At 39.6% G+C, this 13,115-nt stretch overlaps 1 long non-coding RNA gene across 1 annotated transcript in view; it reads left to right on the forward strand.

The window, feature by feature from the left end:
- Positions 1-8,900: 8,900 nt before the first annotated feature.
- LOC116706223 (uncharacterized) overlaps positions 8,901-13,115 on the forward strand; it is a 22,347-nt gene continuing 18,132 nt past the window's right edge. The window contains exons 1-2 of the long non-coding RNA XR_004336176.1: positions 8,901-8,912; positions 11,617-11,622. This is a non-coding gene — a long non-coding RNA (uncharacterized LOC116706223). The remainder of the gene's footprint in view (positions 8,913-11,616; positions 11,623-13,115) is intronic.

Genomic DNA, 13,115 nt, shown 5'->3' on the forward strand with positions numbered 1-13,115 from the left:
TGTTGAGCTAATGTGGACTGACAAGTAGCCAGAGAGAATTCCCTTTCTCTGTGTGCCCGTTATTGTTCCCTGTCACAATCAATCAGAGACGAACCATGATAGAAACACAAAGACCAGAGGGCATGACGAGGTCTAAAAACAGGGGTCGGGGCTTTAATGGCTTTAGAGACAGCTTTGTACTAACAAACACACATTTCTGGTAAAGAGCAGCCGTGCTCCATGCATGACTGACTTTCAGCAAAAGCCTGCAGAAGTCATGCCACTTACTTACATTTAAGGTCCTTGCTAGAAATGTGTGGTGATAAAAACTTAGCAATGCTTTCATAAATTTTGTATCACATAACAGCAACTTCATTTCACTGTTTACGTCTTCAAATCAGTAATTGCAAACAAAACTGGGTTTCACTGGGTGGACTTCCAGCATGAGTAAAATTATATAGCTGATTCTTCCAGAATATCTTTTGCCATGCCAGTGTAATGGAAGCTGGCTGGGGGGTTAGCAATGGCAAGGCCTCTCCTAACAGAGGCAGTAGCTTGGCTTGGGTCTTTCTATTCGTGCAAGGAGTCATTTTGGCCCAAATAGCGGTTATAGACAATATCCATTGTTCAGCAAAACATCTTAAAATGTGAGACAGTGGTCTTAATTATCAGCATTTGGTTCTACAAAGGTGGCAAACTGAGCAACATGGTAAATCATTCATAAGATGCACCACCTTACTTGATCCTAAAAAAACCGTAGCAAGGCTAAGCTGCTTTATTGCACATATCTTTCTGCTGAGTCTGGGCTTCCATTTATAGCAGATGGACACTCAAGGATGGTTTGAAGATGGAGATAAGGAAGCTGACTATCTTAACCCCAAACCTGCAATAAAGCTATTTCCAGCTTTTGGCTACTGGATGAGCAAGCCATAATCTGATTGGAGTTCAGGATCCGTTTCTGGGGTTGGAGTCTGACTTTTTCGGAACGTGCTCTTCCAAGACCTACCAATGATGAATTGCATGACACATAAATGCACAGAGGTTTGGAAAACTGTGTCTGCTGCTATTCCCTGAGCAGATTAACAGATGTGCATGGAGAAAAAAAAACTGAGAGGGGGGAAGTAAGAGACAGACCATGAGAGGGAAAGTAGGTGTGTGTGTGTGTGTGTGTGTGTGTGTGATGTTGTGGTGTGGTGTGTGTGTGTGTGTGTGTGTGTGTGTGTGTAGAGAGAGAGAAAGGACTGTGCTGCAATAAATCATCAGGTCACATCATTTCTCAGGCCCCAGGGTGGAAAGAGTTGTGTAATTCAGCATAGGGATAACACACACACACACACACACACACACACACACACACACCACACACACACACACACACACACACACACACACACACCACACACACACAACACAACACACACACCACACACCACACACACACACACACACACACACACACACACACACACACACACACACACACACACAAAGCCAGTGGCCATAGTTACTGGAAAAGAGTGTAGGGGTGAACAAATATGTAAACACATATCAACTTCATAGACCTTTATAGCTAAACAAATGAATGGGAGGTCTGGATCAAACTACAGCATTATATTACAGCAGAGTGTGTGTTTCCGTGACAGAGGGGTGGTGTGCGTGTGTGGAGAGAGGGAGGGAAAATAGAGACTGTGTGAGAAAGGGAGAGAGACGGAGACAGTGTGAGATTATAATTTGCACACGGTTTAAATCAGGATACGACATTATGTACAATTTATTACTCTAGAAAGAAAAGAGCCAAGTTCGCAAGTTTGAATTACATACAGTAAAGGACTGCTGATTTAGAGGTGGAGAGATGCCAGTAAAAGGTAAAACTGTGGCCTTTAAAGCACAATTACTATATGTTACTTTTAAAAGAATAGAAAAACATTCAATTTTTGTAAATTAAAATCAAGTCTTATAAGCAATAGAATTCAGACTTTCTTAATTCAAAGTGCTCAGGCTGCATTTAGACCAAAGACAAATTTAGGGTCAATTACATGCAAGGGCACATTTCTGATGGATTTATTTTGTAATATTTTTGCCACTTTATCTTGTTGTCAGACAACCCTTTCCGATAGGGAACTGAAGCTGCTGTGTACATGTAAGCTGTCTTCAAAGCCACCAGACTCCCTTGACAAAAACAGTTATTTTACCTCGCAAAACACAACAGTTTCTGGTCTCCGCTGCCTCGAGCCTTTGGTGTTTTAAAGGGTTAGTTTGGCTTAAACAAAACACACAGTAATACAAACTAACCGGTAGGTAAATTGTCTGGTGTCTTTAAAAAGACGCATAGAACGGCTTCCGCTGCACTGCTTCTTTAAACTAGGGGCGTGCCGATAGCCATCTGCTGTATACACTGACTAGGGTTGGGTATCTTTGGATTTTAACGATTCTGATTCCAATTCCGATTCTTCCATTCGATTCTGGTTCTTATGGTTTCTTGATTCCAATTCTTTGAGTGGTGGTTTTGAAACGGTTCACATGCTTATTTCACAAGTAAGAGGAAAGTTTTATTTTGATTCAATGGTGGTTTGCAGTTTTACCAGGCTTAAAACAAAGCCAGACAAGAGCATGCTTTATGGCTGCAACACAACAAGTGCCTGGCTGCTACGGAAACCAAAACTTGCACATGTTAAATTGGGAACTGATGATTGGACTTGAAATAAAATCCTCAAATAAAGAAACGATTCTGATGGAATTGTAATTTTTGGAACAATTCCAAGTAGGAATCGGTTCTCGATGCCCAATCCTAACACTGGTGATGGAAAAGTTCCTCATACAACCCCACAAACTGCACAACATTGTGACAATAAAACAATAAAAAGAACTCCTTTGTTTAAGGATTCTGTGTAATACTTACTCATCTGTATATCTGTGTATATATACACACACAATTGTTGTCATAAGGGTGTGTATTATGTAAATGTTTGTATTATTTTTTTTAATTATTATTATAAATAATTGTATTTTTTAGTATTCATAATACTTTCTGTACATGTTTTCTGTCCTGTCTATTAAATGTGTATTTGTGTTATTCTGATGCGTGTACTTTCTTTTAATTTATTTGTTATTTGGAGCTGCTGTAGCACAGGAATTTCCCCAGTGTAGGATTAATAAAGTCTATCTTATCTTACCTCTTATCTTAGAAGGATTTAGCCTTTCTCTAGCTCATTTACTTTCTCTCTATGTATAGCTGTAAACACCTTCTCCATTTTCATCAGGTTATAAGCCCGGGTGCTTTAAGATTCAAAATCCTTTATTAATCCTACAAAGGGGAAATTCACACTTTATCTACTACTATAAGCTATATAAATCATCAGAGAGACATATATAGGATAAAGTAGGACAGCTGTGTGGCATTTAAAGCATCCAGTTTGTGTGTTTAGCGGGGCTGGTGTGCTCATACATGCATATATTTGGGTAATTCTCGTCAGATTGCCCTTTAGGTGACGGTTACAACGGCTTTCTCCCCCATCCTCATCCCAGAAGTGCAAACCAGAGAGATGAGGAAAGTCATATCCTTAACAGCCTCTTATACAGCTGCCTCTACTCAAACAGGTAATGGAGACCGTGTCAGCAGGGGTGCTTTCTCCTGCACAATCTCCAAACTAAGGACTTAAGTGGTTTTGCTCCGTTTATTATCTTTCTGCCGGTCTGGGCATACTGCATGGTCTCACAGTAACTGGTGAAAACATCTATGCAGCAGTCTCTCCACAAAACAGAAGAAATTTATGTCACTTGGAAAAAGGCTAAGGAACACAAAGCGTAAAAGTCACCATGTCAATGAGCTACAAGAGGCCCCAGCGGATGGAGGAAATGCTGAAAACTTCACTTTCATCATTCAAACTTGCCTTAGGAAATATTGGGAGCACCAACAAGCCAAACACAGGTACATTGTAATGCTGTACTGTGTGTTTGTCATTAAAATGGATTGCACTTAATGTTGGTCGATAGAAAAGAAAGTCTACAGGTGTTCCATATACTGTAGAGTTTGAAATATAACTGAACTAATGAAAACCAGGTATTTCCTGAAAACAAATCTTTAGACAGGTGTCTACAGCAGAGGTTATATCACTTTATTTTCTTTTATCATGACTTTGTAATAGAACCTACATGCTGCAACATGTATAATATTCTAGAGCTGCTGTTGAAGATGTAAAATGCCTTTTCCAGCCAAATTGTCACACATTTTAATATGGACCATGTACAATCAACTACATGGCTTGTAGTTTGACTATAGATGCCACGAGGCGGTTACACCAATCGAGGATTTGGTCTTTAAAAAACAAGGTCTGGTGAACAATAATAGGTTGTTCAGACATTGGACTACCAGTCCAAATATCACAAAAGTAGTTTTTTTGGTACAGTTTTGACGAAAGCGACAAACTTAAATGTGCTCTGAAGTGTAGAAAATTATTTAAGTTTTAAAAATATCTCTTCAAATGTTCAGCTTGTGAATACAGGAAACAGCACGGTTGGAATTTTATGTCTGTTAACATGCACAATTTAATGCCAACATTACTCAACAAAAGTGGAGAAAGTCAAATTTGTACATCTCTAATAGCGCTGTAATTACTCTTCTATTAGTAACAAGATATTTCAGCCTCGGTGTTGCTGAGTAACCAGCAGAAGCAAAGACATGCTGTACGTCCACAAAGTCAATGAGAAACATGTTTGGTTTGTGCCTCCCCATTAATCTGCACAAGACCTCATGACTCCTTTGGCTGGCAGCACTCCATAGGCGACAGGCTGTCTCTCACAATGTGTGTGTGTGTGTGTGTGTGTTGTAATGTACAGCAGGCCTAAAGTCCTCTATGGATGTTTGTAATTATATGTGTGTATATACAGTATACAGGCTATATTAGTGTTTGGGCCTTAAGGTTCATTTTCATTTATAGGGCCCACATCTACAAACTAAGGCAGACCACTTGGCTATAATAACTCTATTCTACATGTCAAAACCTACTTGTGTTGGTAACATGGTACATGTTTCAAAACCTAGACTCAAATTAATTATGATTTGAATTAATTACTTTGGGCTTTGGGAAAACTAACATTGGCGCACCGCTTCTGTCCAACCTCCACAGCCTGTATGGAGTAGCTAATTAAACCTAAGGTATCAGGAATTACTTGCTAGCTTGTTATTTCATGCTAATCATCAAAATACATGATTCCTTGCATTGTAAGCCTAATTTAATAAAGAAAAATGTAAACAGAATACTGTAAAAGTGGAATTTCAGTTGGGAAACGTACCAAGCTAGGAAAAAAAATCAGCACGGTGGCAGCTCACCATCGGGACTGTGTAGGCAGATGGGTGGGCCCTTAGCAGGCCCCTGTTGACCCTTTGGCACCATGCTGCTGAGATTGCATAATATATATTTCATGGGGGAAAAAAATCTTGTGGCTTTTACTGTCCTTTTTTATTTAATTTTTAAAGTTGAAGTTTATTGTTGGAGCAGCTGATAAAATATACCTTTAGTTGTCTGTTATGGCAACTACATTTCATTTAAAAGTTACCTTTAAAAAAAAATGTAGTATTTTTTCTGTTGGCCCACTGGAAGTTTTTGTACGTCAGTATGTGGTATAGAACTGCGCGATTTGGGGAAAAAGTCAATTTGTGATTGCAATTTACAATGCTGCGATTATAATTGTGATATAATGGTATTTACTTGATTATCAAGCAAAATGCCGAAAATAAGACACTCAAATTTTGAAATGTGCATTTTTTAAGTTGAACAAACAAAGTTGATTGTTTTTATCAAATTAATCCATTTTGCCATTAAAAATTATGACATTCAAGATGGGTGTAATATAATAACTAGTGATTAAGTTAAAAAATATACTTTGTAGAACCTCTGTTGCCTGCATGCTCTGACCCCCTCTACACTTCTGATACTCCCATGACCATATGAGACACGCGCTACTGACTAAACAGACCGATTGGATACTGGTCATCTGCTGTGGACATTGTGTCACCAGATTTCACTCTTTTCGCCCAGATGTTTGTCCGCTTTCTTTGTGATGGAATTTTAAACTGCAGTGGATTTATGGGGACTATGGTTAACTGCTGCTTAGATCTCTGCAGGGTAAATCCAGACAGCTAGCTAACAACTTTTGAATGTTCACATTTTGCAGCGGCACTGTAGCTCTGCCCGGTGCTTAGCACCGCTCAAGACAATTGTGATTGGTTTAAAGAAATTCCAATAAACCAGAGCATGTTTTGCTCCCAACCCGGAACGTTGTGCGGAATAGCCAGACCCTCCTCCGCAGTGCTGTGGAGGAAGGTTTGGCAAAGCGGGACTAGTGTGTGAGTTAGGAAGCTAGGAAAGCAACCGCCGGTGAGGGGTGTCGGAGTTAGCGCAGTGGCCGTGTGAGAGAAAAATCAAGAGGAAAAAAAGAGATAGCAAAGACAATGTAAAGTGAGTTAACAGAGAACACCAAGCTCCTTAAGACATGCTGGCTTCATCTGTTGTTGATACTGTAGGTAAAGTGAAGGGTGTTACTACGTGGGGTGCACACAGAGTTTTGCACACACAGCACACCTTTTTGTTTACTGAAATTGCACAATTTTTGCAGTTATCTAATCGTACGTTATGTAGTGCCATTGCGATTGTGATTAGATTAATCATGCAGCCCAAGCACGGGATCAAAATCTGATAAAATTGCCAGTGTGCAAATGATCCTTGAATCACTCATGCAGGATTTCGAATCTGTAACTCGCTGATATTTAAAACAAACATCGCATAGTTTTCAAGCCACATCCTGTCGTCACAGTAAACAAAAACTAATATGGGCAGCCCCCTCTCACGTTCCCACTACATGCTCCAACACACCACAATAAGATTTGGACTTGGCAGGCTGCACTCTTAAACACATTCACTCATGTCCTAAAGGAAATGGCCTCACAAGGAGCTCAACTGGAAGTGTTCTTTTGTCTTATGAAGGTGCCTCTAAACAAACTCTCTCTTCTCTTATGCTCAGATAATAAGATTTATGGCCAAATAGGATCTGTAAACATACAAAGTAAGAGGTCTTCTTCCTCTGTCACTGCTGTTCACCCCTGCATCTGCAGAGCCTACTCCAATTTCCCTTTGCATTCCCTTCCAAATGAAATAGTGGTTTCGCTGTGGCTGTAAACAGGGCTGATCAGCTGTGTTTTTTATGTTTGCAAAGAGACAAATAAACATCCTCGTAGTTAGGGTGCGGGCCGTCCAGCGGTCCACTTCTCTAGCCCAGTGACAAACATGTTTCTTTTATTACACGGATTAACATCTAAATTCAGTTTTATCTTTTCAGCACCGCAAACATAATCAGTGTAATGGGAAACAGCACCCCGCGCTAAAAACAATTGTTTTACTATTAATGTTTCCAAAGAATAAATACGAAACTTACTGCATTACTACAAAAGGCGGTTTGTCTGTGGAACAACTGTGATAATGAGCTGAAAAAAAGTGTAAAAATGTATCCAAAGTTTTAAAAAAAAACTCTATAGCAACAAAATATTGAATGGCTATAGCTGGAGGAGTAAGTTCTTGTGTGGTTATTTCTTGCTTGTGGACTGCTTAATGTTTTTTGGTTTATCTGTCCAGATTATTTTGTTCTTGTTTTTGACTAAAAGAGTTAATTAGTTCAGGTTGACTGAGTTTAACATGGACACTGATGGATGCGGATTGAAATTCTATTATGAATAATAATAAAAAATCCCCTTTTGAAGATGAACAACATTATTTGAGTTGCTTAATTGTTGCTTATGTGTTGCTGATGATTTAGTCTGTTTCTCTTTTTTATTGCTTATATGTTTCAATTTGTGTTTGTAGTTTTATTTCTTAAACATGTTCAATGAATTGACTAAATAAAAAATTAAAAAAAGATGGAATAACAAATAACATTTGAGAACACTTGAAAAGCTATATTGAGTAATACAGCTATGCTAATTGATTTCTCAAGTCAGTCATTTTGTTTTTATGGCATTATGCTTTCACTTACTCTTTGGCATATTTAAATAGGATCCATTAACCTCAACAGCACAGATTTGCCAAATTACCAATGCATATTGATGAGGTAGTATTTCTTCTCACAGTAACATCATGCTCAAATTAGACTATTTGTCCAGCAGCAGGACATGTTTGTATCTTTCAGATATATTGGATATTCTTTTTGGAACAACCAGTCAGTGGTTGGTTGAAGCACAGTATGGGAAAAAATATATAGACAGGTTTAGATGACATTCTGGAGGAAAGTTGTGTTGCAAACCTCTGTGAGCGAACCCAAAACCTTTTTCTCCTCCTCTCCATTCCTTCATGCAAAGACAGTTGTTGGGTCTGCACACCATTCAGAGATAGGACAGCATTGAGATACTTGTTGCTGAAACAAAAATCCTGTTGAAACAATCCATACTACATGCCATAGAACTTAGATCCATGTCTCGGTTACAGGCACAAAATCAGTAGGTACCTCCAAATGCGTGATAGTTCCATGTTTTCTTGTCTTATTAGATTGCAATGCAAGCCGTCTCATCACTGTGGTCATGCTAATTGATCTACTATTTAAATAATGTGTCCCTTTAGAAGGAATTTAGACTGCAGGGCATATCGGGTCAGCACTGTGAGAAAGTAAAGACATTCGGGTTTATAATGACTTTTCCTCTTCAACCTTCTTTAGTTTTTAGTAGTTTAGTTATTTAATAGTGGAAACTTATGTAGGTACTAGATGAATTTTCCTATGCTCTTTTTATTTATTGAAATAGTTAAGAATCCACCCACAGTGGTGTATTTTACATGCAATGGTTTATTCTAATTTCCATAATGATTTGCTAAACTGGCTCACAAGTTTCCAGAATGCATTCAGTTTGCACGCCAGCAGTCTCTCTGCTCTCTCTATATTCTTCTCCTAAAGTATATTTATGCTGTCAGCACTGCTAATTTTAGTTTGTACCGTGAGGTGTTGAAGAGAAAATATATGCCATCACATACACAGCTAAAGATTTGCAACAGTTTGTCACAGTGAGTCAAACAGCACTGAGTTTGTCTACAATGAATTTCATTGCAAAGACTCGACTCCATTGTAACTTGTGGCACTATGTTGTCAGCATGGCAATGTAAAGAAGCAACACAGTTGCACACTTGCTACATCTCACGTTCTCTTAAAAGACTAATCTACACACAGATGCCACACACCTTATAGACTTCAGTTTTGTGTCATTACAGATTAAATTACGGCGCGAGTTCCAAAGGTTGTTGTTTTTTACTAACCTGAGCAAGGTCTGCATAACATTTGCAAATCAGTGCATTCTGAAGAGTGAGTAATGATATAAGTTGTAATAGAACTTTGTGGATGAGACTTAAACCTCTATAATCTCCACGTTATCCCCATAACACATTTTATAACATGCCATTATCCAGCATAGTTTCACATGGGCTCTGTTTTTGTTAATCCACCATTATACATGATTTACTGTACATTTGCAATTAACTTTGCGCAAAGCTTCCTCTTTTAGGTGTTTTTTGACAGTTTGGGTAATTACTGTATAACTGACACCCGCAAATGTTTCCATAAATGCATTTTAAAGACATCTATACTTTTTCTATGATGAACAGTTTATTGTTTTTTTAGAATATTTAAAACACACACACATATCAATCAGAAAAATGAAGCAGTGCGCATACAACAAAATAGAATGAACGGAAGACAAAGCGCAACCATAGAAAAAGAAACTATAAATACATTTTAGAAAATTATTTAAAAATAAAATAAATAAATAAATTATTAAAAAGACAGTGATGCACAGAGCCATACGTATGTACAGTATTTTATCAAAATGTAACCCTCAGTCATGTTTCATAGTGTAATGCTAAGTTTATGAGCCGGGACATCATTAAATGCCCAAAGAGTACGAATGATATTTTGCCACATTTGGAGTTGTAATCCTTCACTTTATTAAGCAACCTATAGGACAGTTGTTCCAGGGCAGCCAGCTGGCCCAGAGCAGCGCGCCATTAATCCAGTGCTGGCGCAGAGGAGGCCTTCCATTCTTTGACCAGAAGTTTCCGGTCTAACATGAGGACAATCTGGGTCCAGTTAGAGAGTGGAGGGGTCAGGTCACTTAATGCAGAGGGGTCCCCCAAGATAAACAGACTAGGAGTGAACGGGATATTCTGGTCGACAATTTTCTCTACGATTGTATGTAGGGAAGACCAAAATGCCTGAATTATCGGGCAACTCCAGAACCTGTGTGCAAGGGTACCATTTTTGTCCCGATACCTCCAGCATTCTGAGTTATCAACAAAACCAACCTTTTGCAGCCTGGATGGTGTCCAATAGATTCTATTCAGTATTTTGAGTTGGATAAGTCACGTTTGCAGTTCCCATGACATTTTTTTCCCCATTTCTGAGAATTCTGCCCCAATCAGCATCTGTGAATGACACCTTTAGGTCTGTTTCCCGTGCCATTTTAAGGGACAATATATTCAAGTCCAAGGCCATAAGAAACATAGCGAGGTAAGCAGAGGCTTTATGGCCACACCCAAAAATTGTTAGGACCTTCTCTAGCTTGTCACTGCCCGGTGGGACTACTGAAGGGGAGCCACAGACCTGCACCAGGAAGTGTCTTAACTAAAAATACTTCCATTGTTGATTACATGGTAAGTCAAATTCCTGTCTAAGTGCCTCAAACAATTTTAATGTCCCATCATGGCACAAGTCTCCAAGCACCCTAATCCCTTTCTGCCACCAGAGCTTCCAAAGGAAGGGAGATTTATTTTTACAGAGCTTGGGAGTTTGCCAGATCCTGGCAGACTGGAGCAGATACGGATCAAATTTAAAGATCTTTGCTACTCTCTTCCAGAACCACTGAATGTGGGACAAAATGGGATGTGACTGATTCTGTTGGGCTAATTTAGCTGTGATGTATGCTATGGGTGTGAGAGGGGAGGACACTGCGCTTTAAGGTGGAACCACGAGGGGGCTCTCTCCGGGGGCAAAGACCCCCATATGCCTAATGCTGAACGCATAATGGTAAAAGACCAAGTTAGGCACACCCAGTCCTCCTCTGTCCACTGGCCTCAGCAGCTTTCGCAGGTTCATCCTGGGGCGTTTGATATTCCATAAAAATGTGTTACAAAGTTGATCAAATTGTTTGAAATAGCGCAAAGGAATTCAGACTGGGGCAAAAAAATTAATTTCTGAGCACAAATCATTTTAATGATGTTTGTCTTGCCCCACATAGAGAGATACAATGGAGACCACCGCTCTATATCAGCTCGCACTTTGTCCAGCAGGGGGTCAAAATGTATTTTGATCAGATCCGTCAACATGGGGGGGAATGTTAACCTGAGATATTTAATGCCTTTCTTAGGCCAGGCAAAAGTGCCTGACTGGAAGTAGGATTTGAAGCAATATGGTGTGAGAGGAACAGCCTCAGATTTTGTCCAGTTGACTTTATAACCTAAATTGATGAGAACTTCCCAATAATTGATGTAAGATATTGTCTGCATACATCATCAATTTATGACATTTGTCACTGATTTGTATACCGGGAAAAGCAGGTTCTCTACGTATAGCCACTGCTAGCCGTTTGAGTGCAACTGCAAAACTTGAAAGAGAGGGGTCTCCCTGCCTCGTGCCTCTTCCCAGTTCAAATGGAAGGGATATGATGCCGTTTGTAAGCACTGACGCTGTGGGGTGAGTGTATACGAGCCTAATCCAAGCTATGAACATTTTGCCGAAGCCGAAACATTCCAGGGTGGAGAGCAGATAATGCCACTCCACCCTGTCAAACGCCTTTTCGGCATCCAGCGAGATAGCAGACATTGGGGGGTGTTATCCTGAGTGGCCCACATAATATCAATAAGTCTGCTGATGTTGTCAGCTGAGGCGCGCGGACGTGTAAAGCGGACCTGGTCAGGATGGATCAAACACACCTATACTTTTAATTCTCCAGCACCATTTCGGTTACATTATTTACGCTCAAGCAGGATTTTATTTTATTATCAGCCATGACAATTACACCTCGTCTCCCTTGATAAGATCAGATTGGTCATACAGGCATGGCTCTGACATCAGTGTGGTAAATGTAGACAGAAACCCCAGGTCGGGCGTATTTTAAAGTCCCATGACGGCCATAATCTCTACGTCTGGCTTAGATTTCACTCCATCCATTACAATTTGATACAAAATCAGGGCTACTAAACAAAATACGGAGATCTAAGAGCAATCCTCCCTCTTTTCAGGAAATAAAACTGTCCAGAGACACCTAAAAAAAGTGGTTTATGGTGAGATGTGTGAGGGGAACTCCCAGAGAAAAATCTACCTACCCTTTTAGTTTATCTTCCAATCATTTGTTCTTTGCCAAGAAATGCTTTAAGATCAACTGCTGAATTACTGATCTATAGTGTTCAGTGCCTGCTCTCTAAGGGGGTTGCTAGAACATCTGTTATCATTTTTTACTTTTAATGACATAATGTTTTAATGTGGGGTTCAGGTACACACTGCACTGATTTACCAGCCTTTTTAAATTAACAATTGAGCCAGCAGGTCAACCATCAAACACCAAGAAAATTACAAACATAATGTACAGTCAAAGGAACTGGTACCTCATTTTAAAATTGATCCTGCAAGCTGACCGGCAATTTTAAATCACTCTGTAATTGCACGAATGATAAACCCAGGCCCCTTCTTGAAGAAACCCAGTTTATTTTGACTCTTTAATCTATAGATGTAGAGGCAACCAGATCCAGGCCGCACCCCACCCCACACACTGTAAAGCATGAGTCAAAAAGTAAACAGTATCTGTGATTAATTTCCCAGCAGCGGTAAGTGTCCCACACATGCTGGGTGGCAGTGACATTCAGGCGTCTGCTGCTTCACTGATAGTTTGCTTACTGTTGCTATCAAACAACATTTATCAGATGTATTTGATAAATTAATCCCAAGGCACGGCTTCTTATCCAAATGTCAGGCCTCACACAGAGTGCGCTGTGCTTGGAGGCAATCAAATGCAAACTTGTTGTGGTTTTATTGATATGTCCGAGTCAAAAATGTGTCATCTCGCTAATACGAGCTAGAGTATCAAATAAAATAAAGGCACGGTCTTACGCAAT

This window comes from Etheostoma spectabile, chromosome 18, assembly GCF_008692095.1.
Source record: "Etheostoma spectabile isolate EspeVRDwgs_2016 chromosome 18, UIUC_Espe_1.0, whole genome shotgun sequence".
NCBI lineage: Eukaryota > Metazoa > Chordata > Actinopteri > Perciformes > Percidae > Etheostoma > Etheostoma spectabile.